Source organism: Protopterus annectens, chromosome 6.part0 (genome assembly GCF_019279795.1).
Source record: "Protopterus annectens isolate FY-2018-M chromosome 6.part0, PAN1.0, whole genome shotgun sequence".
Classification (NCBI taxonomy): domain Eukaryota; kingdom Metazoa; phylum Chordata; order Ceratodontiformes; family Protopteridae; genus Protopterus; species Protopterus annectens.
In genome coordinates, this window is record NC_056737.1 from 1,901,487,191 (window position 1) to 1,901,513,035 (window position 25,845).

Sequence of the window (25,845 nt, forward strand, 5' to 3'; positions counted from 1 at the left end):
ATTTAATGCAAGGTAAATACAGCCGACTGAAGGGAAAGTTGGAAAACACTGACATAGAGCATACCTTTATAAGTTACAGATAGATTTTAAAAAAGAAAAAAAGGGGGAAGGTGTAATATTGTCGCATGTTAATAAGCCGAGGTAAATATAGTTACCTGATATATAAACATCTAAATGTTTTAAATAAAAAAGAAAGTGTAAAGAGAACATTATTGATATTTCTTCATAAGTCACTTTTGGAGAATCATATTTGAGAGCTCATTCACATATGTGTTATATATCTCATCCCCAAAAATCCTAGTTTAAACATCTCTCTTTTCATGTGAGCGCTGATACATTAGGAATGTTTATTTTTTTTCATTTATTTATTTAACATTTGTTAACCGGGAAAGTCTGACTTGGAACAAATCCAATTTTCAGCGGAGGCCCAGGGAGAAAGGCTCCAGATGTTATTTGGATAATAGAAAATTGCTTATTATTTTCAAGGGTACTTCACACTCAGGCATTCCTAAAATATAGAAGGATGCGGTAAAGTAATTTGATTGCATAGCTCACATAGTACTAATAATGTATTTTAAGCAAGTACATATTATAACAGTAAGTGTTGAATAAACAAAACAAAAAGCTGTTTTGAGAATAACACATAACCAGTTACTCCAAAACAGCAAACACTTGTACTACCTGATCATTATATTGAAGATGTTATCTTATAATTAATAACTAATGTAAGAAATGTTGATTTGTTCTCTTGTTAATAGTGATATTGACAACAATGAGGACTTGAATGAATCTATTTCTGAAATATCAATATTAGAAAGTTGTATAAATGGCTTATTATTGGAACAAAAGGGGATGAATGAAACGGAGAAGGGTGTTTGAATAAAGTATGTTTTCCACATTTAAATAAACTTAAAATGTTCATAATAGTTTAATATTACAGATTTCAAAATATTGGTCATACTTTGCTTAGATCATACATATATAGCCCATAAACAAAATGTATAGAAGGAATAGTTGAGAGGAGAATGGGTGATAAAAGAAAAATGGAGAGGGTTTCTATGCCTTGAATATATAAATATATATTTAATACGTAGTATCATTTCAAATCATATACTTAAACTGGATGTACACTCTTTATTCATAGTTTAATCTGTATTAGGAAAATAATATCTTTTTTTATGAAAGACTCTGATTTCTTATATTGCTTTTGAAGTCAAGCTTACATATGCTGGTTTATGAGAGCATAATCCTGTTACTCTAACATAGAGATGTTTGTCAATCATGAATATTTATTGCATGACTATTTTATTTGTAATTTGTAAAATACTTAATATTCTATCATACGTCTTGAGATGTTTTTGCGCTTCAATAACTAAACATAATGTTACATAATATTGAATAAGTTTAACTGTATACCTAATTATTAGAGGGCAGAAGCAGCAATATAAAGGTTGACTGGTTGTAAGGCTGTTAGTGGTGGTGGCTAAGATGATGCTTTCATCAAGCCAGGAAATTAGGTTTCCATGTTTAGTTTTGTATATAGTTTTACATGTTATGATTTTCTTAATTCATTTCTATTTACCTGCTCATAACTAAATTCAATAGACATATATGTATCATTCTAAATGTTCTCTTATAAATGTATGTCTTTAAATGTCAATGGCCTTAATAATCCTGTCAAAAGAGGGAGTATAGTTAGATATTTGAAATTGAATAAAGTAGATATAGTTTTTTTACAGGAAACACATATTGTTGACAGGGATATAGATAAATTATCTTTTAATGGTTATATGGTCCTTGTAGAATCTCACTACCAAACCAAGAGAAGAGGCACAATGATACTATGGAGAAAAACATTACCAATGCCTAAAGTCATTGATACTTACTCAGACAAGAATGGCATGTTATGCCTGGCAGTTCTGGAGATAAACAAAAGATATGTAACTCTTGTAAATTCTTACTAGATACCTGGTTTTGGAGCAGTTACAGCAAGGAATCATTTAGAGTTAATAATTTCCAAATCCAAAGGAGAAATAATACATGCAGGATATTTCAATTGCCTTCTCACTGAAAAAGATACTACCAAAAATGATAAATTTAGAATTTCCCCTGCAGCTAAAAAGTTAAAGAATTTTAGTAATGTATTATGTCTTAGGGATATATATGATTTAAAAGAAATACACTCGTTAGAATACACCCATTATTCATGTAGGTATGGTATACAAACAACAATTGATAAAGTACTAGTTACTAACAATATATTTTCTAAGGTACAAGAAGTGTTAATTAGTTCATGCCCATTGTGAAATCATAATGCCTTATTTTTTAAGGTCAATATCATGCCTAAAGACTTAATAACGTGGCAAAGATTACCTGTCTACATTACTACACTTAATGGATTTAAAGAGTGGCTTCTTGGTGAAATAAAATATTTTTTAGACATTAATGATAATAATGAAACTTCAAAGGTTATACTTTGGGATTCACTAAAATCTTATTTATATGGTAAGATCAAAAATTGGTATCTAAACAAAAGAAAACAATGGGAAAATGAATTAATACAAATACAATTAAAAATAGATGGAATAAAGAAAAGTTTAAGCACCAAGGACATAAAAACGAATCCTGAACTTAAAACATTAAATACTAGATATGCAGAAATTGTAAATCATAAAGTGGCAATAAATCTAGAAAAATTCAAAATTCAATCCTATTCAGTGAACCCCAAAAATGTACATAGGTTGGCAGTCAAAGCAAAAAATGTAGCTAGACTAAGTCATATAAAAGAAATTACTGATAATACAGGAGTTAAAACAAGACATGTAATGGAACACAAAGAAATTCTGGAGGTCTTCAGAGTATATTATGAGAAGGTAAATAATACAAATAGTGACTCTGCAGACAATATGCTTAAGTGTAATTTTTTGAATGAAAATATCAACAAAAGAGTAACAAAGGAACAAAATGCTAATTTGCTCAAACCAATAACTTTAAAAGAAATTAAAGAATGCATTCATAATCTTAAAAACAATAAGGCACCTGGGTTAGATGGGATTATAAGAGAAATATGTAAGTTGTTTCCAGAAGACACCTTAAAGACTTTAGAGGCAGCTTCTGAAGAATTTAGGAAAAATAAAAACATATTTCCATCATGGAAGTATGCTATATCTCCCATTCTAAAGCAAGATAAAGACCCTAAATTAGTATCATCATATCGACCTATATCTCTGCTAAATGTAGATTATAAAATTTTTACTTCCATACTTACTAAAAGATTGAATCAATTCATCCCCAAATTAATAGCAGATGATCAAACGGGTTTTGTTTTGAATAGGAAAGTTCAGGACAGTGTCATCAGACTTTTAACCTTAATAGATGTTAGAAATAAAAAGAAAAAAGAACTATCTTATTACTTTAGACATAGAGAAGGCATTTGATTCTTTATCTTGGTCATACCTATTTAAAGTCTTGGAAACATTTAATTTCTCCACAGATATCATAGAACTAATAAATAGCTTATATAAAACTCTTTGTCGCATATTAAAATTGGGGCCTTTTTATCGAACAAAATTCAAATACCAAAAGAAACTAAGCAAGGTTGTCCTCTGTCGCCTTTGTTATTTGCATTGTCAGTAGAACCGTTTGCAAATTACATAAGAAATAATAACAACATAAATAGCTTTATTGTTAATTCAAATTATGCTTCTAAAATACAATTATTTGCAGATATAATATTAACCATAGGAAATTTAGACTCCTCAATAAGGCATATTACAACAGCTATAGGACATTTTGAGAAACTTTCAGGTTTAAAATTCAACAGCAATAAATCTGAAACATTATTGGTAAATAAAAAAGTAAGTTCTGAATGGAGAAAACACAGTAATTTTAGTTGGGGGAATGACACTCTTAAATATCTAGGAATATATATAAAACCTAATTGGAAAGAAATTATACAAGTCAATTATAGAAATTTGTTAGGTATAATCAAAGAATATATAAACAAATGGAATAAAATGTTCTTCACTTTTGAAGAAAAGTTAACATTAATAAAAATGTGTATTCTTCCAAAAATGTTGTTCCTTATTCAAACCATAATTATTAGCCATCCAAAAAAATAATAAAACAGCTCAATTCACTTCTAATTAAGTTTTTATGGTTCCCACAAAAAACAAGAATAAGGTATGATTGGCACAACAGAGATTGGGAAAAAGGTGGAATTACATTTCCAAACTTAGAACTTTATGCTGAATCAGTTATAATTCACATCATAAGCAAGTGGTTAAGTAACAAGTATACTTCAAGCTGGAAAAATCTACACATGAATATTCTACTATCTAATGCTGTTGAAGCAATAAACAATGAAATTTTTACTAAAAATAACAACATTCTTTAGTAGTAAAGGACTCAGTATAAAAGAAAATAAACATGAGAAGTTACCACATTGTGTTAGCTATATACTAAACAATTTTAGGAAAATTATAAACGGAAACTGCATAACAAGACATTTTTCTATATTAATATTCCCAATAGCACACACGAAGAATTGTCTAGACTCTTTTAATATGAATAAAATAATGGAAATGAAAGGCAATGGACTAAATTATTGGCATCAGTTCCTAAGTACAAATAATATTCATGACACTACAAGCCTTTTAGCAAGGTATAACACAAATCAAGATAATTGGTTAAATATTCAAATTTTCAGGGAATATCTAATAAAGAAATTTAAAACAAGCCAAGTGACTAATATTTTATTACAGCCTAAAATAATCTTTCTTTTATGTGAATTAAATACATCACAATTTAACATGGGGTTCTCTTTATCTAAGATTTACAAAACATTAAGAGCTGACTTAAAACAGCCTGAAGACTCTTTATGGAGTTGTATAGAAAGTATGAACAGATTTAATTTTTCTGAAAATGATAATTTATTAACACTCAGGTCAATCAATCATACAACATCATTTCCATATTGGAAAATATTTACATGGAAGTTTTTACACAGGAGTTTCTTTACCCCACAGAGAATTGCTATAATGTCAAATAAAACTAGTCATAATTGTTGGAGATGTGATGAGAGTCTCTCTGCTGATTGGGTACACATGTTCCTTGAATGCAGAGTGATTGTCCCATTCTGGCAGAAATTTAGAGATTTTATAAAAGCATTGTGGACTGACAAGTGTATAATAACAGATGCATTTTTGTTGTTTAATGCTTCAATGCCAGATTGTATACTAAAATCACAAGTACATCTTCTCTGGTCTCTTTTGGCTATAGCAAGAAAAGTCATCACTTTAAACTGGCAAAACAAAACAATTGTATCTTTTGCTGAATTTACATTATTGGCCAAGACAGTATGTAATAGAGAACTTTTAACTCTTGCTTCTAGAATGACAAAAATGACACAGAGGAAGTTATCCTGGATGAAACTAAAAAGTTATTAGATAAAATGTAATGATTTCAAACAGAATAGTCTAATGTTATGAACATTTTTTGTATATAGTTTTAATATTTAGTGTTATGTCTATGTATAATTATCTGCATGATGTAAGAAGTTCATGATTTATGAAAATTAATAAAAAGAAAGTTAAAAAAAACACTACTTCTAGATGCTGCAGTGGACTTCTTTAATACTACTTTCCTCAACATTCTAAACAAACTAGCCCCATCCAGAACTGAAAGAATTAAATCAAATTATGCTCCTTGGCTAACAAAAGAAACCAAAAGTCTACTTAAACAAAGGGATAAAGCCTGGGCACAATGGCACACCAACAAAACCCAAGCCAACCTTGACCACTATGATAATCTTAGAAAGAAAGCTAAAACCCAGGTCAGATTAGGCAAAGATTTTTTTACAGCGATATTCATCTGAAACCCTATAATGATCCACAAAAATTCTGGTCCGCGATAAAAAAGTTCTTCAACCCGGCCAACCATCAATACCAACCCCATTAGTCACTATTAGTCATGACAGCATAGCCACACAATGTAATTCATTTTTTACTAATTCTATAGTTTTGCTTTCTAAGAACTTCTGTAAATCTCCATTTATTATTATCCCAACACCACCCGTGGAAATGAATGATACCTTCTCTTTTAAATCTATCCAAGCTAACACCATAAAAAACTACTCACCAGACTTAAACCCACATCCCTTGCAGCTGATAATTTACCTGCTGAATTCCTTAAACTAGCAACAGATGCCATCTCCTACCCTATCTCAATTCTGATCAGCCACACTATTTCAGAACACGGTATTCCACTCCTCTGGAAAATATCACCCCACTGCATAAAGGAGAGAAGTCTACTGAGCTCTCTAATTATAGACCCATAGCAATCTTGCCCCGCCTAGCCAAGATACTAGAAAAATGTATTCATACCCAGGTCTTAAACTACCTTTTATCTAACAATCTCCTATCTGATACACAACACTGTTTCCGCCCCTATCACAGTACGACAACTGCTCATCTAAGCTTTACTAACACTATCAACCAATACAGAAATAAAGGCAAACTAGTATCCCCCATTTCCTTAGATCTATCCATAGCATTCACACTGTTTCCCACCAGAAACCCCTAACCAAGCTCACCTCCCTTAAACTTAGTCACTAATCTCTTGCTTGGTCCCATAATTATCTAACTGACTGCCAACAAGCTGTTAAATGGCAGCAGGATCTCTCACCTCTTTTATCTGTTTCCATCGGGGTCCCTCAGGCTTCAATCTTAGGTCCTCTTCTTTTTAGTATTTCTACCAACAAACTTCACACTACTATCCACCTTGCCACCATTGCCCAGTATGCAGACAACTCTACATTCATCCACCCTGTAACAATTCAAATTAACAACACAACAGGCCTTCTCAGCTGTGGAATCATGGCTAACTGAATCATAACTGATTCTTTATCCAAATAAAACTAAGCTTATGCTCTTTTATCCCAGTAAATCCCCCGACTCCCCATTTTCTTTTCATATATACTCCTCAGATAATACTGCTATAGCAACAGTTTCCCAAACTAAATTGTTAGGTGCAATAATTGACAGCAACATGAAATTCGACAAACACCTATCACAAGCCATCAAAAAGACATATATAAATCTAGGTACTCTTTACAGAATCACACCTTTTCTCTTGACTAATACAAGACAACCAATTTCCAGAACCCAGCTATTCTCTACCTTACTGTATGCCTCCCCTATATTTGCTGACTTAAAGAAAACAGATTTAGCAAAACTTGAGGCTTGCTACAACAAAATAGTTAAGTTCGCAACAAACTCCCCTCATCAATCTCACCACTGCTCAGCCTCACAACAACTCAACTGGTTAGAACTACCCCACTATTTAACCTTAACCAAACTCATTACCACCCACAAACTCATTCAACAACCAGACAAATACCCTACTGTACAAAAACTGCTCCATCCCTACACTAACACTCGAGTTCTCCTCTCCTCAAATAAATCTCCTCTACACATTTCCAAATCCAAAAACAGTGCTGGTGACTCTCTTTACTCCAACTATATTTTCAAAATTGGGACGGTATCCCACAGCCTATCTTAACTACTGCTAATCTAACTCACTTCTTAAGGAGTACCTGAGTAATAACTGGCTCTGCTCATGCTCCACCCATGGCTAAATCCTAATCTTCCTACCATTTACTTCCCAATCTATACTTTATCTACTCCATGTTCAACATATGTAAATAAATCACTTATTTCCTACTATCACCCCATACTTCTCCACCCGCCTTCACCCTCACAAATAACTAGCCTAAATCACCCTTCCCTTTCGTTCCTCCTAATACCCTTATTATCTAGTGTTTCCCCTCAACTATTTTAACCTACCCATATTTTCTTTAACTCTCTGTTCCCCTCTCTTACTCTCCTCCTCCCACTCTGTAAATATTTTCTGTACTCTTATCCACCTATGTCAGTTGCTTTTCTGCAGTTGTTTTGGTTATACTGTTATAAGTTTATTTATCTGCTCTGGTCATCAATGTGAAATATTACAACACCTGAAATCTTACATCTGTATTTTACTATACAAGATGCTCTGATTCCTCACTAAGTAAGATAATATGTCCTTTAACCTATGTGAAATCATGATTCATACTATATGCCCTTCTAAGAATATTTCTCAATGTAAATCTTTGAAATTTTACTAACTCTATACTTTTTGTATATGACTGTATACTTTGTATTGATGTATTATTATCATGGTTGTTGTATTATTATCATTACTTGTAAATTGCTCTGGAACTTTTCTCCCCAAGCCTCCAATGAAAATGGCCTCTGCTCCCAGTCGGACTTTCCTGGTAAATAAATGTTAAATAAAAAATAAAATAAAAATGGTATTAGAAACTTCGAAACCCAAAAGACTTGGAGAAATTAAACTGACAGAAACCATAAAACTACCGAATCACAAGCTTCTCCATGACAGTGGTTCTGACTGAAAAATCATGTCAGAATGAGAAGGAACTCCTCTTGCCTTGCCTAAAGATTCTGAAGGCAAGGAAAATGCAGTAATAAGCCATGTTCATGGAAATAGAACACTAGACTGGAACTTTTTCTCATTAAGCGAACACTCTCTGAACAAAGCCTGATTTAGAGATTTGGGATGTATGGCTAGGCTTAAAAAGGCCCTAGATGTTACTAGGCTAGAACACACCTATGAACCTATGAAGATTAGGCACACTAAACCCAGCTTCCACATCCACATTCCACTCAATAAAACAAGAAAATGAGCCCAGCAGTGTCAATGTCCACCAATAATACCAAACTAGACACCACTGTAGATACGTTCACTCACGACCAATTTTATTAAAAAAACTTTTTTAAAAAATATACAAACAATTAGATTGAGCGCTTTCTTCCCTTCCACAGGGATTTCATCAGAATCACATTGCTTATCCCATTTCCCTCCTTATATCCCCCTGTTATCTGATGTCATCATCAATTAGTTAATTTAATTACATAGTGCAACTTTTAAAGAAACATTCCTTTTAGATAGACTTTTTAAAAGACATATTTAAAATTCAAGTATTTAGAACTCGTCCCATTTCTAAAACATACTAATATATAATAAATAATACAATAAAAATAAAAAAATATCTATATATATGTGTTTAAATAAGCGTGCTCTAGATTTCATCTTAAAATTATATATGAAAGTTTTGCTAATAAAATTGGTTGTGAGTGAACGTATCTACAGCGGTGTCTAGTTTGGTATTATTGGTGGACATTGACACTGCTGGGCTCATTTTCTTGTTTTATTGAGTGGAATTTTTGAGCCCTTGGGAGGTATGGATTCACTCGACAATTTTCCTCCGATTTTTTCCCCTATCCGGAGAGAGGAACTGTACCAAGTTCAGTCGGAACTTGCGACTGTTAAGGAAGAGCTCACTCATCTCATAGAGCTCCTAACACAATCTGGTGAACAGATTAAAGGAACTAACAGTAAAAGGAAGTGTCATTCGTCCCCTTTTGATGACGACATGCCTAGTGAGACACGAGGCGAAAGGCCAGAAGGAGAGGAAGGTTATAAGGAGGCGAACGCCAAACAAAGCGGAAACATAAATGGATGTAGGAGCCTTTTATTGGAAAAGGGCTCAGAGAACAACAACAATATTGGTTGTGAGATTTTGAAAATGGGGGCGAGACCAAAAGACACGCTCTGACAGGGCGGATATAAAAAACAACAGAGTAATGTAAGCAGGAGCAGAAAGAGAGAGGAGCGAAATGGATGTTTTATGGTAGAACACATAAGGACATCACAGAGACAAGTGAGTAATACTCAAAATCTTGTGGTGCAAGATAAAGACAATATAGATAATAGAGGTTTTGATTACCTTTTATCTAACCAATATGCGTTTGCTGATAACGACTTTGTAGAGCAAACACATAAAGATGTGCAAAGTAATAATGAGTCTATTGATGGAATTCTAAAAGACATGATTTATAAATTTGAATCAAAAATGTTTGAAATTAAGAAAATACAGTTGGAAAATGGTTATTTATCAGAGTGCATGATAAAAAGAATTGTACCCAGGGGATTAAGGGTGTATAAATTCCCATTTGGGTTAGACTATGATGACAATGTAGTAGCTGATTTTGTTGAAATGTTTATTAGGCATGGTATGGAATTAATGGAAAAAATTATAAAAAATAATGATAAGAAACTAAGTGTGCTTATAGAACAAGCAGAGGTTTTCGATAGAAAAATTAGAAATTATCTTTTATTTATGGAAAATAAAGACCTATATAATAGGAAAATGGAGAATATTGAGTTCAAGTGTAATAGAATATTTAACACAAAATTTAAAAAAATGCAAAGAGATTTGAATGAATATAAAAATAATACGGCATATCTGTTTAGAACTGACAAAAAATGTAAGGAAAATAGAGAAAGGGATAGTGGAAATAGATATGATTACAAAGGACAGTACACATATGGAACAAGGAGTAAACCCAACTTTAATGAATATAATTATAGAGACTTTAATGAGCCCCAACATTTTCAATATCGACAAGAATGGGATGTGAGACTGGAAGAAGACAGAGGTCAGGTAGAAAATGGATGGAACAAATTGAACAGGAACAGGAACAAAAAGCAGAGGTGGTAGACATTATAGTACAGGATGGAATAACATTTACTATGAATGGATACCATATATATAATTATGCAGATTTAGAATTGACAAAGGAACATTTTCATTTATGTATGAAAGGTTTGAAATTTGTACCCACTAAAAGGTTTGATTATACGGAAATAATAACAGAGCTTAAAATGTATATGAGAAAACTTAATCTGGCATATATGTTTCAGGAACAGACACGAAATGAAAGGAGAGAAAGGAATACAGAACCCAGGAACAAAAGTATTTTTAACCCACCCCTAGAACCAACACTTAATATTTTGGAAAAAGCAATCATAGAGGATATTTATAAGTTGAAAAGTAAAGAACAATATGGGTCAATAAACTATAATCTAAGTAAAAAAGAAAGTGATGTTTTAAAACTCTTAGGGGAGATGATACAATTACAGTGATGCAACCAGATAAGGGGGGAGGGATGTTTTTTTATGATTCTATGGAATATTCTCAGAAAAATTTTGAAATTTTAAATGATTTAGACACATACCAACCATCCTCACTGAATGAAATTAATATTAGTCATAGAAGAACTGACTTTTATTTAGAAGATTATCTTCTGGAACAAAGCATTTCTGGAGATCTATATAATTATTTAAAAGTTGCAAAACCAATAGTAGCAACTATATTTGATATTCCTAAAATGCATAAAGGCCTGGATAATTTATCATTCAGGCCGATAGTGGATGGTCGTGGATCAAAACCTACCCTTTCAGTGTGCTTATAGACAGATGGCTAAAGCAACAGATAGTGAATGGTGGGAATATACTTAAAAATTCCTGGGATTTTTTGGGTAGAATACGAAATGATTTGTGGGATCAGGAATTAATCTTTATAACTATAGATGTGGTAGATCTTTTTACATCCATTCCAAAAGAGGAAGGATTGGAAATATTCTCAGACAGCTTACATAATAACACCTTAGTAGATAATGGTAAAAAGGAGTTAATTATGGAATTCATGGACATAGTTTTAGAGCATAACTACATTATTTTTGAAGGAGAATATTATAGGCAATACAAAGGGGTTGCTATGGAGGCATCATGTGCCCCCATATCTGCAAACCTTGTATTGCTGGGATGGGAACAAAACCATGTCTTTCAAAGTAGATTCTACCAGTATATGAATTTATATGTGAGATTCCTGGACAACATTTGTGTTTTATGGAAAGGACCAGAGAATTTAATAAAGGAATTGATTCAACATTTAAATGAGAGTACAAGATTTCTAAAATTTACATATACTTATGATAAGAATGGAATAAATTATTTAGATACATATATAGAGAAATATGAGAAGGGTTTTAAAAGTAAGGTATACAGGAAACCATCCTTTATTAATTCTTATTTACAATACACAAGTGACCACCCTTTTAAACAAAAGAATAGTATAGTAAAAGGGCAACTAATAAGAATAGTTAGAATGACCTCAAACATTGACGATATTGACAAAGAATTGAAGGGGGTTGTTACCCTATTTCAAGAGAGAGGTTACCCCAGAAAAATATTCGATGAATATGTTAATTACGTAAGAAGTGAATGGGGAAAAAATATAAGCCATTGTTAGGGAGACTAGAGAGCACTAAAGTGGGTAAAAGCATAACAGACAGAGAGAATAATAGGTTTGAGAAAGTTATGGTAGTTCCATATGGAAAAAATATATATGAGGTAGAGAAAATAGTAAAAAAGAACTGGGTTATATTAAGGAATAACCAACGGTTGTGGAATATTGGTGGTACTAAACCAAATTTTGTATATAAAGTAGGCCCTAATTTAAAAAAAACTTTTGAGAAGGGCATGAAAAATAAAAATAGAGATGGCACTAAAAAATGTGGACATTGTACGCAATGTAAATATATTTGCCTAGATGAGAAATTAACCATCAATAATTCTTTACAAACCACGGTTAGATTTGAAAAAGGTCATTGTTAGACTACAGGAATTATATATTTGGCTATGTGCAAGTCCTGTCCCTCATTCTATGTAGGCAAGACAGAGAGAAGACTGAGTGACAGGATTTACGAACATACATACCACATTGCCACTAAGAATGTAAATAATGCCCTATACAGGCATTCTATTAGTTGTGTGGCATATAAAGAGTTTAGATTTGCAATTTTAGAAAAAGTGTCACAAAACCCTGGGGGGGGGGGGGTGACTGTAGAAGTTATATTGAAGAAAGAGAATTAAGATGGCAAATACAATTACAAGCAAGTCAGCCCCCTGGGTTAAATGAAATAATTTCAATAAAACCTATATTAATTACGAGGATGGAATGTGGAAAATGAATTTTAAGGTATTTATGTTTTTACACCATTTTATATATTTGTATATGCATTTATATTATTGTATAAATATATATGTATTTGTCATATTCATATACAATTTTAAGATGAAATCTAGAGCACGCTTATTTAAACACACACATATATATATATATATATATATATATATATATATATATATATAATTTTTAATTTTTATCGTATTATTTATTATATATTAGTATGTTTTAGAAATGGGACGAGTTCTAAATACTTGAATTTTAAATGTCTTTTAAAAAGTCCATCTAAAAGGAATGCTTCTTTAAAAGTTGCATTATGTAATTAAATTAACTAATTGATGATGACATCAGATAACAGGGGGATATAAGGAGGGAAATGGGATAAGCAATGTGATTCTGATGAAATCCCTATGGAAGGGAAGAAAGCACTCAATCTAATTCTTTGTATATTTTTTTAAAAAAGTTTTGTTAATAAAATTGGTCGTGAGTGAACGTATCTACAGCGGTGTCTAGTTTGACATCCACATTCCAGCCAAGTGATGATTCTACATCTGCCCCATCCCTTGACACAGATATTAGTGTCTCTCCCTTGCCTGCTATGGACATTAATACAGTCATAGAGGACATGGCTATTTGATGGCTTGGAAGGCTACACCAAGTAGCTTGTGGGAACAAGATGGGTGGTCTGAGGAGTAACAAGTGGCAACAGCAGAGTCACCAACCACCATCTGAGGGAAAGTTGGAGTTGGTCTAATGCTTAAAGACTCATTCACAATTTCTTTTTTGTTTTTGTGTGCTAGGAAAGGGACCTGAAGAATGGGCAGTGGAGCCGAGATGAGTCAGTAATGTGAATGGTAGAGAATGAGTGGTTCTGAGTTAAGTAAACCCCTGAAGGTCCCCACAACCATAAAATCCTGTCCCAAGCATGCAAAACTTTAAAACATCAATACTTTTTTTTAGTAAAAATATAAACTATATGTGTTTACACAAGCACCAACATAACTCCCTTAAAAGTACAAAGACAGTCCAAATCACTTTGTTTCTTAGCAAAGGTTGTAATTTCTGACAGGAAAATCAAGTTTTTCAAATAAAATATAATTAAAATTGGAAGATTTCCCAAAAGTGACTTATCTTCCCAGCCCTTGAAGGATCAATAGTCAACTGACAGAACCACTGGGCCCACCAACGAAGCACTCACTTCAGCAACAAAAACAGTACTGAAGCTTTTTGCACAAATGCCTTTTACATAGAGCTCTGCATGAGCTCCTGACAGTTGAAAAGCAAGGAGGGTGTTCAAAGCTCTGTGCAGCTGGTCAGTGTAGGGTGTAGAACATAAACAGCTTAGGCTGCTGAAGTGGTATCTATGTACTGAATGTCAAGCATTCTCTCTGAGTTGAAGTACAAAAAAAAAGTTTTGAGGTAAAAAAGAAAGTTCACTGTAGAAACCAGACAAAAAAAAATACTATTCTCCTTTCAAAACTGTAACAATCCACTTGCTACAAATGTAACAAGCTGCTCGCTACAGCTGCATACCACAGACGAAGCACTGAAGCTCTGAACCCCTGACCACAGATACAAGTACCAGCATTCATTCCTTAATCCCAGTACCATAAACAAACAATTGAGCACAAATATAATTAATTTCTTAATGCCAGTACCACACACAAAGCACTAAACTGCTTCAGACTTTATCAAAGATTTAGTATTGGCATTCATTTCTGGATGCTGGTAGTGCACTACAACCCAATCAGCATGCACCAATCATGCCCTTTAACACTTTATACCTGGGGCATCTGCTTCCTTCACCCCACCCTAGCTCCACCCATATGATTGAGCTACTACTGAAAAAGCCTTTTCAAAGGAAACAACAATCTATTGGATTACCATTCCCAAAAACATTAAGCAATTCAATGATGTGACAAAATTCAATAAAAATAAAATCTCTCATGTGAATAAAAATGCAATTGCTTCATGGTTGCTTGATAGCCAGACTATATTAATAAGAAGTTATGTACCTACCATAACGTTCCATGTTAGTTGTCTTCTCTCGCCTTCTTTCTTGCTTGATGGGTTCGGAGCCGATCCCTCGGCTCCGACTCAGCACTTGCTAAGCTCGAGAGTCACTTTTACCAGCTCGAGGCAGCCCCATATCCCATGATGCAAGGCGGTAAGTACCCAGATCTCGTTTGATGACAAAGGGCAATAGCACCAAGCATAAAACACTTCCAAAGGAAGAAAGAAAACTTACAGGATGGAAGAAGGACCAGGTCTGAATGGTCTTTAGCATAATAATTTCTTATAATAAGGTCTGTCCAGGCCTGGGGGAAGGAGGGAGGGTCGCAAGAAAGAAGGCGAGAAGACAACTAACATGGAACGTTATGGTAGGTACATAACTTCTTAATGTTAAGTTGTCAATCTCGCCTTCATTCTTGCTTGATGGGACCGCGTCCCTAGCACCTCTATCCTGGGTGGCTCAATGGAACAGACTCTTGAGGACTGTAGAGCCAAAACTGGCTCTGTCCCTGGAGGCCAAATCCAATTTGTAATGGGAAACAAAAGTGTGAGGAGTGGCCCAAGTGGCCGCTGCACAAATAGTGTCTAAAGGAAGTCTAGCTTGAAAGGCTGTAGAAGTAGCTAAGCTCCTAGTTGAATGTGCTTTAGGTTTTGAGCACAGCTGTTTTCCTGAGCAGATAAATTTCAGAGATGACCGAAGAAAGCCATCTGGACAAGGTCACTTTAGAAACAGGAAGGCCTTTCTTATTATCCGCATAGGAAACAAAAAGTTGATCAGATTTCCTAAATTTTTTTGTTCTGTCCAAATAATATCTGAGTTGACGGTGGACATCAAGACAATGTAGTTTTTGTTCGGCTCTGTCTGAATAGTTTGGGAAAAATACAGGGAGATCAATGGATTGATTCAAATTGGTCTTTGAAGCGACCTTAGGCAAAAAGGTCGGATTAGTTCTCAAAGATACTCTGTCTTTGTGAAAAACCAAATAGGGGGGTTGAACCGATAGAGCATGAAGTTCAGACACCCTCCTGGCAGATGTAATAGCCACTAGGAATAAAGTTTTCCAAGAAAGAAATTTCAGGGAACAAGAAACAGCTGGCTCGAAGGGGAAGAATCAAGGATGTCAGCACTAAATTTAGATCCCACTGAGGAGGAGGATTCCTGATTGGAGGCTTTAGTAGGAAAATTCCTTTCAAGAATGCCCTGCAGAGCCTATGGGACATAATATTATGATCTGCGACCCCGACATGAAAGTTGGAGATAGCAGCCAATTGAACTCTGACTGTGGAAGAAGAGGAGCCTGCATGAAAAATCTCTGCTAAGAAGTCCAGGACTGCCTGAACAGGGCAGTGAAAGGATCAATATTCTTGGCCTTAGCCCAATAAGAGAAACGTTTCCATTTGCTTGTATAAATCCTCCTGGTAGAGGATTTTAAAGAAGCTACTATGATGTCTCTAACTGAGTTAGAGATCAAAGGAAGCCTGGCTAAGGAAGGAAGTGGAGCAACCATGCTGTGAGGTTGAGAGAAGGGATAGACCGGTGCAGCTGACCGGATTGGTGAATCAGAAGATCTGGCACTGGGTCTAGATGCCACGGCTGCACCAAAAGGTGACGATGGAGGAACGGGAACCAAACTTGTTGAGGCCAGTAAGGGGCAATGAGAATCAATTTGGCTCTCAAAACGGTAGCTTTCTGGATAACTTGAGGGATCAGAGGAAATGGAAGGAAGGCATGAAGAAGTCCCTGGGGCCAATCCTGGGTCAGAGCGTCTCTGGGGGATGGCCTGGTAGAGGAAGAGACAGAAGAAGGCTGGGCATTTGCTGTTTTGGGGAGTAGCAAAAAGATCGCAACATGGACGACCCCATTCCAGAAATATCTCTTCCGCTATAGATTGCTTGAGAGACCACTCATGAGGCATGAGAATAGCTCTGCTCAATCTGTCCGCTACAATGTTGGTTTTCCCAGGGATATGCGTTGCTACCAGAAACCGATGAGAGGAGATCGCCCATTGCCATAGTCTGAGCGCTTCTCGACACAAGGGGTAGGACTTGGTTCCGCCCTGTTTGTTGATATACCAAACTACAGACATGTTGTCTGTATGGACTGCAATTGTCCCTACGGGAAGAAAGTCGTTGAGGGCTTGCAACGTTAAAAGCACTGCTCTCATCTCCAGGACATTTATGTGCAGATGGTACTCGAACGGCTGCCACGTCCCATGAACCATCCTGCCCTGATAATGACCCCCCAACCCGATCAGGGAGGCATCCGTGGTGACAGTGGCTATCGGGGATGGGGGTACAAAGTGTCTGCCTTGGTGAACCTGAGGAGATGTGATCCACCAAGCAAGATGATCTTTGCAAGTCTGTGTCACCAGAATCTGGTGACGCATTGGAAGTTGTTGGTACGACCACTGTGTGAACAGCATCCACTGAAGAAGGCGCATGTAGAAGCGAGCCAGGGGAAGAAGAGTAATGGCCGCAGCCATGAGGCCTAATACCTTTAGAACCATTCTGGCCTGTACTTTCTTGTTGGCTAGAATGATCCTGACATGACTCTGAATGTCTGAAACTCTTTGATCTGTAAGAGTAGCTGACATCCGAACAGTGTTTAAGTTTGCGCCTATGAAAGTAATAGACTGGCAGGGCAATAAGGATGACTTTTCGAAGTTGATCGAGATGCCCAAATGAGAACAAAGATTTATTGTGTAATCCCTGGCTTGAATAAGCTGATGCCTGGTGGTGGCTGACAGGAGCCAGTCGTCGAGATACGGAAACACCTGGAATCCTTGACGTCTCAGGTGAGCCGTGACCACTGCCATGCATTTGGTGAACACTCTGGCGGCTGTAGTGAGACCAAAGGGCAGGGCTCTGAACTGGAAATGACTGGACCCCAGCCGAAAGCGGAGAAATCTCCTGGAGCGTCTGTGAATTTTGATGTGATAGTACGCATCCTGAAGATCTATTGAGCACATCCAGTTGTCCTTCTGTAAGAAGGGCAGAATTGACTGAAGAGTGACCATTCGAATCTTGTCTTCCTCACAGACTTGTTGAGTCTGCTGAGATCCAATATTGGTCTCCAGTCTCCCGTCTTATTGGGGACCAAAAAGAACCTTGAGTTGATTCCCGGCTCTCAATGGTCTGTTGTAACTGGCTGAATGGCTCTTTTTGCAGTAGTTTTGAGACTTCTAACTCTGCAATTTCCCTTAGACCGGGTGGTACATCTGGAAGGGAATTTGAGGGAAGGACTTTCCTCGAAAGGAATTATGTAAGCCTTGGATATGACCGACCGTACCCATCTGTCTTGAGTGAGGGAATGCCAGGCTTCTGGGTACAGTGATAATCTTCCCCAACTGCCTCCAAGGAGGGACAGCCGGGCAACATCTCAGGGATGCTGAAAGGGCTTGTCAGAGAGGCTCTCTGTTTCCCTGTTTTTGGACCCTCTGCCTCTAGAGCGCGTGTTGTTGTTACCCCTCTGCCTCTAGGGGTAAACTGACCACGTGAATCCGGCGTGACTCCTTGGGATTTGTGGAACCACATTTTGCCACCTTTCTGTCCTTTGGGGTAAGGTCTAGAAGGGGTGGAAAAATGGACTCCACGGCAGAAAGAGTCTTGCCGTCCTGCTCACACCTGGTCAAAGTTTCCTTCACCTGAGGGCCAAACAAAGCTGACCCATCAAAGGGAGAATTTGTGAAGGACGCCTTAAAGGGATCTGCAAAGTCACATAGCCGCATCCAGGCTTGGCGTCTAAGAGCCACACCTGTACCTGCGGCCCTACTCGCTCCATCAGCAGCATATGATATTAGCCGCATGGAGGAGTTTGCAATGGAATTAAGGGTTCCTAGCTGCGAAGCAATTTTTCCTGAGCTCCTGCAGCTGTAGGATCCTGAACAACATCACCTAGCTCCTTAAGGATATCCCTTTGGAGTCTGGTGAAGTGACATAGGTAATTCAGCGAGCATAGCAAAGGTCGCTGAGGAAAACATCCGCTTACCGTACCTATCCATGGTCCTAGAGTCCTTATTAGGAGGATGGACGGCACGGAAGGATCTGCAAGTTCCTTCTTGGTGGCAGCAGCCACCACCATGGCATCAGCGGGACACCCTTAGTGAGGAATTGCTTGTCACAGGGGCAGTGATAAATTTTGAAGGCCTCCTAGGGACTGGCTCTACAGAGTCAGGAGCAGCCCACGCCTTCGGGCACAACCTGCATAAGGGGTCGAAGGCGGAGTCACCCAGCAGGTGGAGGGCCCAGATCCAAACCCCTCCTGGTATACTGACTCATCCTCAGAGGGTTTATTGGTGGGCCAGTTTCCCTCTGTCTAAGGAGTTCTAGGATGTCTGAGAAGCAGACATCCTCAGAGGGGGATCTTGGGGATCCCTGTGACTGATCAAAGTCAGTATCTGGAGTGATAGACTCGCCGGAGTCTACATGTTTCGTCTTACAAGTCCTCTTCCTAGGAGGATCTCCCAAACATCAGGAGAATCCTCGGAAGAGGGGAAATTCCCAATGGGGAAACCTGAGGCGGAGGATCTCTGGGTCCTGTAGCAAGAGAAGTGGCAGAGATGTCAACAGGCACTATAGAGGGAGGAGCTAAGGGAACAGACTGCTGGCTGATACCAGTGGCCAGCACACTCTTCATCACCTCGAATGCTCCCTCCCAGGCAGGTCCGAGAGAACCCGTTCTGAAGAGCTAGGAACTCCAGGGACCAACGAAAGGGAAGTCTCCGAGGCAGATGTCGGAGCCGAGCTCACCAAGGCCGAGGCTCCAAGGGGAAGAGCGGCTCGGACAAGGGTCCGATGCCACTCACCCCTCGGAGGAGACCATGGAAGCCCGCCACGAATCCCTCTAAGGAAGGTCTCAAGAGGAGATAAGAGTAGAGGCTGAAGGAACAGAAGGGGTATCCGTCCCTCAGCCGTAGCAGTAACCATTCGAAGACTCCAACTCCAAGCTCTGGGGTAGAGTTGAAGGAGGAACAGCAACGGGGTGTGGACCAATAGTCGTCTGTTGAGACGGACTATGTAACATTTGGGCCAGTGCCTGTGACTTAAGTAATCTACTGACCACTCTCTCTAAGTCATGGTCAGAAAGCCTGGATGACCTTGAAGATCGGCTCCGATGGCTCCGTTCCGAGAGGAGAGGTGAAGCCGGAGCCGAAAGTATCGGCTCCAAGGAAGGAGACCTAGACCTCTTCCTCGAAGGAGCCATCGGAACCGATGAAGCTATTGAACCTGCCGGAGCCGACAACTTATCGGAGCCGACAGGTAACCTCGATGCATCGGCTCCAGCCGGAACCGACACAGCCACAAAAGTAACAGTGTCGGAGCCGATCGGAGCCGACACCGATGCCTGAGCCACATGGTGGTCGGAACCGATCGGAGCCGACACCGAAGTGGTCGATGCAGATTCGGCACCGATAGCCATCGGTGCCGAAGGCTTAGTTAAGCCAGAATCGGCTCCAGCCGGAGCCGATCTCGACTCAGAACGAGTCGGAGCCGAGGCTGCAGGCTTTGACACAGAAGCCTGGGCCTTGGAAGACTTGGTAGTCTTGGATGGAGCCGACTTAGCCGGAGAGCCCTCCGGATTAAGAAGGCCCCTCAGTATCAACTTATTCCTTCTTTCCTGCAGGACTCTCTGGCTGAAAGAATGACAAATAGCACAGGAGTCCTGCAGGTGAAGAGGCCCCAGGCAGTACAGGCAAGAAGTGTGACCGTCTGTCAGAGACATTTTCTGACAGCACGAGTCACACTTCTTAAAGCCTGAGACCCTTTCTTTTGACATGGTGCAAACACACACACACACCAGTCAAAGAATTAAATTAAATATACCCAAAGGTATAACTAAAAAAACACACACACACACCCTAACAGGGGGGGGGGGATGGGATGGGAAAAGTCTGACTAAAAAAATAAGAAGAGACAGACAAATTTCTGTCAGAAAATGTTTAAAACTAAATAAAAACTAACAATAAAGGGTTTTTAAGTTAAAAGGGGCTAAAATAGCGAATTAGTAAATCACTTACCAGGAGCTGGTAAAAGGAGGACCTCATAAGCGAAGCGGCAAACGAGATCTGGGTACTTACCGCCTTGCATCATGGGATATGGGGCTGCCTCGAGCTGGTAAAAGTGACTCTCGAGCTTAGCAAGTGCCGAGTCGGAGCCGAGGGATCGGCTCCGAACCCATCAAGCAAGAATGAAGGCGAGATTGACAACTTAACATCCCACCTTTATCATATATATGAAGTTCTATTTAGAGGTAGAAAATCCAATTTGCTGTTTTTGGGTATGAGCCATCACAATAAACATTTCATTTTACTGGCTGGCTGGGTGCTGTGTTTATTTTTGTTAGTTTACTGAATGATTACACATGTACCCATCTTTTGCACAGTTTCAGGCATGATCGAGCTTTATATATACGTATATGGTTTCACTTTCAAACCTCAAAATACTGAAAATGTTGAATGTCAGTATCTTGAGATGGAAATATCGAAAGTGAAAATCACAAAACATGAAAATTATCCCAGGGCAAGTAAACACTTGCCCCAAACCACAAACTACATACTGTACCATTTTATATCCACCTAGGCTGGGGGCTATGCTCCCCCCATAACCCCCTAACTTATATACCAACTCTGGGATTGCACTACAGTGGGGGAAAGGGCATATTTCCCCACAATGGGAAAGTGTTTATTTGCCCTGGGATAATTCCCGTGGTTCATGAGTTTCACGTTCAATATTTTCATCTCAAGATACTGAAATTCGACATTTTCAGTATTTCAAGGTTTGAAAGATAAACTATATATATGGGTTCACTTCACATGACTGAAAACTCAAACTACTGAATTTCATTTGACTGAGACCACGATACCTAATTTTCAAAACTCACTTGACTGAGTCTCATTATACTGAAAGCTTACAATGCTGAATTTCAAAATACTGAAACAAGGACAGTTAGCCCTATTAGGACTAGACTACAGGGAAAGAAGTGTCCTACACATACTTCTCAACCTCTTAGTTTAAGAAATCTGGACAAATCCAGACAAAATGGGGAGACAAAGGCCCAAAAATAGGGACAGATTTTAAATATTGCTCCTTTAAACTAAAAGTTGCTAAAGTAACAGGGTTTGTGTTAACATACATTTTCTGAAGGATTTGAAGTCTGAAACTCAAATGTATGTCATTATTTACTATTCCAGTCCTCACAGTCTCCCAGTATTTTGCCAGAAAACCACACATTTTATGAGGAGCAGACCAAAAATATGAGGCAAAAATCTGTATCTTCTGTGAAAATCTGGACAATTGAGTGGTATGGCTCCTACATACCACATTGCCATTTGCCAGCATCCCACCCTCACTACATCCACAGTGAACTCCAAACACAAAGCAAAAGTACAACACTGTAAAATCTTTAGCTAGATGGAATACTGGGAAATTAGTGTCCTATATACTGCACTGCTGTACCCCATTTTCCCACCCCCAATACATCTGCTGGGCACTCCAAACACAAAGCAGAAATACAGCATTTGAAAGTCCCTAGCCAGTTGGGAATAGTTAGCCCTAAAAGGACTGGATTACAGGAAATGTGTCCTTTGTAAGATATTACAGTGACGAAAGCTTAAAGATAATTACAATCAGTGTAGTAACATAACCCCTGGCATTTGCAGGTGAAGGGGGGGGTCACCAAATTATACTCCATCCCCCCTCATTTTATTTCTGTAGGCAGATTTTCCTCAACATTTCAGTCTTCTGTACGTTATAAGTGATAAGCTCACTCAGCTACTCTTACTTGCAAACAAATTCATACAACAGCGACTGGCTCAAAGTCCATACAGTTTTAGGAAGTTACAGATCATACCCACCCTAAAGTTTGTATTAAACAGATAGTTATTCTTCAGTCAGTGGGACATCTTTCACTCCTCAGCTGATGTAGGCAGGTTTAGGAGTAACCTCTCTACAATTACTAGGAGGTACTCTTATTTCCTTTGTTCTCAACAACCATATGCAACATCTGTCTAGATACAGAAATTTCTCTTGTAGAGCTGACTCATTGATCATCTTGCCTAGTCAGTAAGGTACATCTGTACTGGTAAAAGGCATGGTAAAACACACATCATGACTTGGTGCTCTGTGAATCACTATGGTGCTGCTCTGTCTGGCTTTCAGTAGCATCATTTGCATCACTGGGATGAAATAAGAGGGAATTCATGGCACAGTCTCTACACAAACCACAGCAAAGGCAATGTGACAAAATCTCTTTTCATACAGTTAGAAGAAATACCAGCAAAACAAGTTGGTGGTCTCTGCAGATGTGAGTAGATCTACCTTGTTCTGTTCCCAAAATATAAAATAAGGTTATACAGGACTTTCTGCTTGATGTCCCATTCATAAACTTTGGGTTTAAGCTGATAACTTTAACCAAGTGGTTCAGTTTTGCAGTATATGAAATGCACTAAACAAGCTCCTCCATCTAGTCTTTTACAGCTTTTCTGCATGGCTGAAAGGAATATATGCCTATATGCATATTTAGATCTATATTGTTGTGAAGATTATGTGCCTGATTCTGAACTATCTTAGATAACCCACCATGGCAATTATGGAGAACATCGGATGCTGCATGACTACATGTCCAGAGTACCAAGTGATGTTATGTAATATCAAATGTTCTCTGTAATCTCCATTTCCTGCACTTTACTGTTGTTGGAGCAGCAAAGTCTGCAGTAAAACAAAGGACTATGTTGTCATTTTTTTTTCTCCGAAACAGAGAATGTAACAGTTTGTTTTTTATGGTTCCATTTGAAAGGAGTTTTTTTTAAGACAAACAATGGGAGGGTAGGGGGATGGCAGACCCCTTTACAAATGGAATTAACCAATAATCCTGTCAAAATCAGTCAGAACTGTTATGAGAACATCTGTCAAGCTACTGCCTTAGCATTCAGAGAGCTGCACAAATGCACTGGTGACTTCCTATGTGATACATAATCACTGGTACCACTGCAGGACAGTCATGGACTTGCTTAGGTGCTAAGCTCCAGCTGCATTCTATGAATATCCTTTGTGTCTCAGCAGTGGAATGTTTAAAAATACACCACAAGTCTTCAAGGATGTATCTCTAACAGATTTGATGCCGCCCTGCTGTTTGAAAAACAGGTTTCATGAATAGGTCTGGTAAGGGATCTACTTCACTTGATCTAAAACTCATTTGACTGACACCCATTTGACCAACACCCAATTGATCTAAATTTCATTTGACTGACAACTCATTTGACTGACTCCCATTACACTGACAGCTTAACAATGTTAAATTTCAACATACTAAATCTTAAACCATAGACAAGCACATTTAGAACACCAATAACTAACCCTTTCCAGAACTTAAAAATGACTTGCTTACCCTCTTCACAGAAACGGGACAATGTACAACCAAACTAGGTGGGGTGTTACGCCCGCCCACACCCCCTAATTATAAATACTAACGCCAGGATCGCACTACAGTTGGGAAGGGGGTATATACCTTAAACTTGCCTTACATTACTCTACACACTGCCACTACTGCTGGGAACTCACAGAAATTTGCCAAATTACTTTAGATACTTCCCATAAAAATGTAAAGAGGCAAACCCACATTTAGAACCACTACAACACTACTTTATACATGACTATCGGAATTTTAACAGTCAGCACTGTAAGTTACACTAATTCTTTTTATCACAAGCAAGTCACATGTGAAGGAAAACCCATAACAAGTCTATGTCTTAAATGTTGGTGAAATGTGAGTCAGTCAAATGAAATTTAGGTAAGTTGGGTGTCGGTCAACTGGGTGTCAGTCAAATAAGTTTTAGGTCAAGTGAAGTAGACCCCTTGTAAAATACCATCTAGCAATTTTCTATCAACCTAGTAAACCAATCTATTAGTTAAGAACTATAGCTTCAATGTGTTTTCAGATGCTGCTTAAGAGGTCTCATGTACATCTGTCATAGCTGGATCACCAGTCGAAGTCAACACCAAATGTGAAGGACTTGTCATTGTGGTGCTCATACTGCATGGAATAGGATTTGTACAGCCTTCATCAAAGTGTTTGTGTGCCAATGTAAATTTATTTTTTTTTTTGTTCTTTTTGCTTTTTTTCATTGGATTGCTCCCACAAACAAAAAATATACTAGGAGGGAGACATTTTGGGATTTGTCCTGAAAACTAGTTCAAAATGAAAAGTACTGTGGTAATTAGCTGTGGTTTGGAAAGTGCTATAAAGAGTCAGCCATCTACATGTTGATAAACTTGCTGTCATTGCTTTAAAAAATAAAATACTGCATAAAATACACATGGCTATTGAAAGGCCAAATGAAGGATCCCTTATATGCAAATACGGGTTGCTTGCTTTAAATTTGTGGAATCTTGCACAATATATATTTTATTTTGATATGCAAGTAAGTTTGTTTCATAACTAGATATTACATACATGACTCAAATGAAGGAGCAAGACAGATGGCAGTGAAACTAATAAGTCTTCTTTTGCTTGAAGCATTTATTTTTGAGACTATTGAGATTCAGAATGGGCCTCTTTAATTAAGCTACATGCAAATATTCCATCTGAATGCAAGCAATAAAAAATCACACTAACATTCACATAATGAACTAGATCTGAAACATAAGATTCCTCTTAATCTGTTTGTCAAACAGTAATATTTATTTATCATAAACTTTGTTGTACGATTGTCTTGTAAACTTAACAATAAAAAGAAATCATCTTAAAAAACAAAACATCAAGCACATTTATCGGTGCTGCAGGTTATAATACAGCATATCAGTCAGTCCTGTTAGAATTACTAAAATGTCGGTTCAGCAAAATCCATTTTCTTTAATTTATCAAAATGAGATCATGTTTATTTCTCCAGATCAGTATCCACTGA

At 37.6% G+C, this 25,845-nt stretch overlaps 1 protein-coding gene across 1 annotated transcript in view; it reads right to left on the minus strand.

Moving 5' to 3' along the window:
- Positions 1-25,845, minus strand: part of CFAP65 (cilia and flagella associated protein 65) — a 2,328,717-nt gene that overhangs the window by 329,694 nt on the left and 1,973,178 nt on the right. The window lies entirely within an intron of this gene.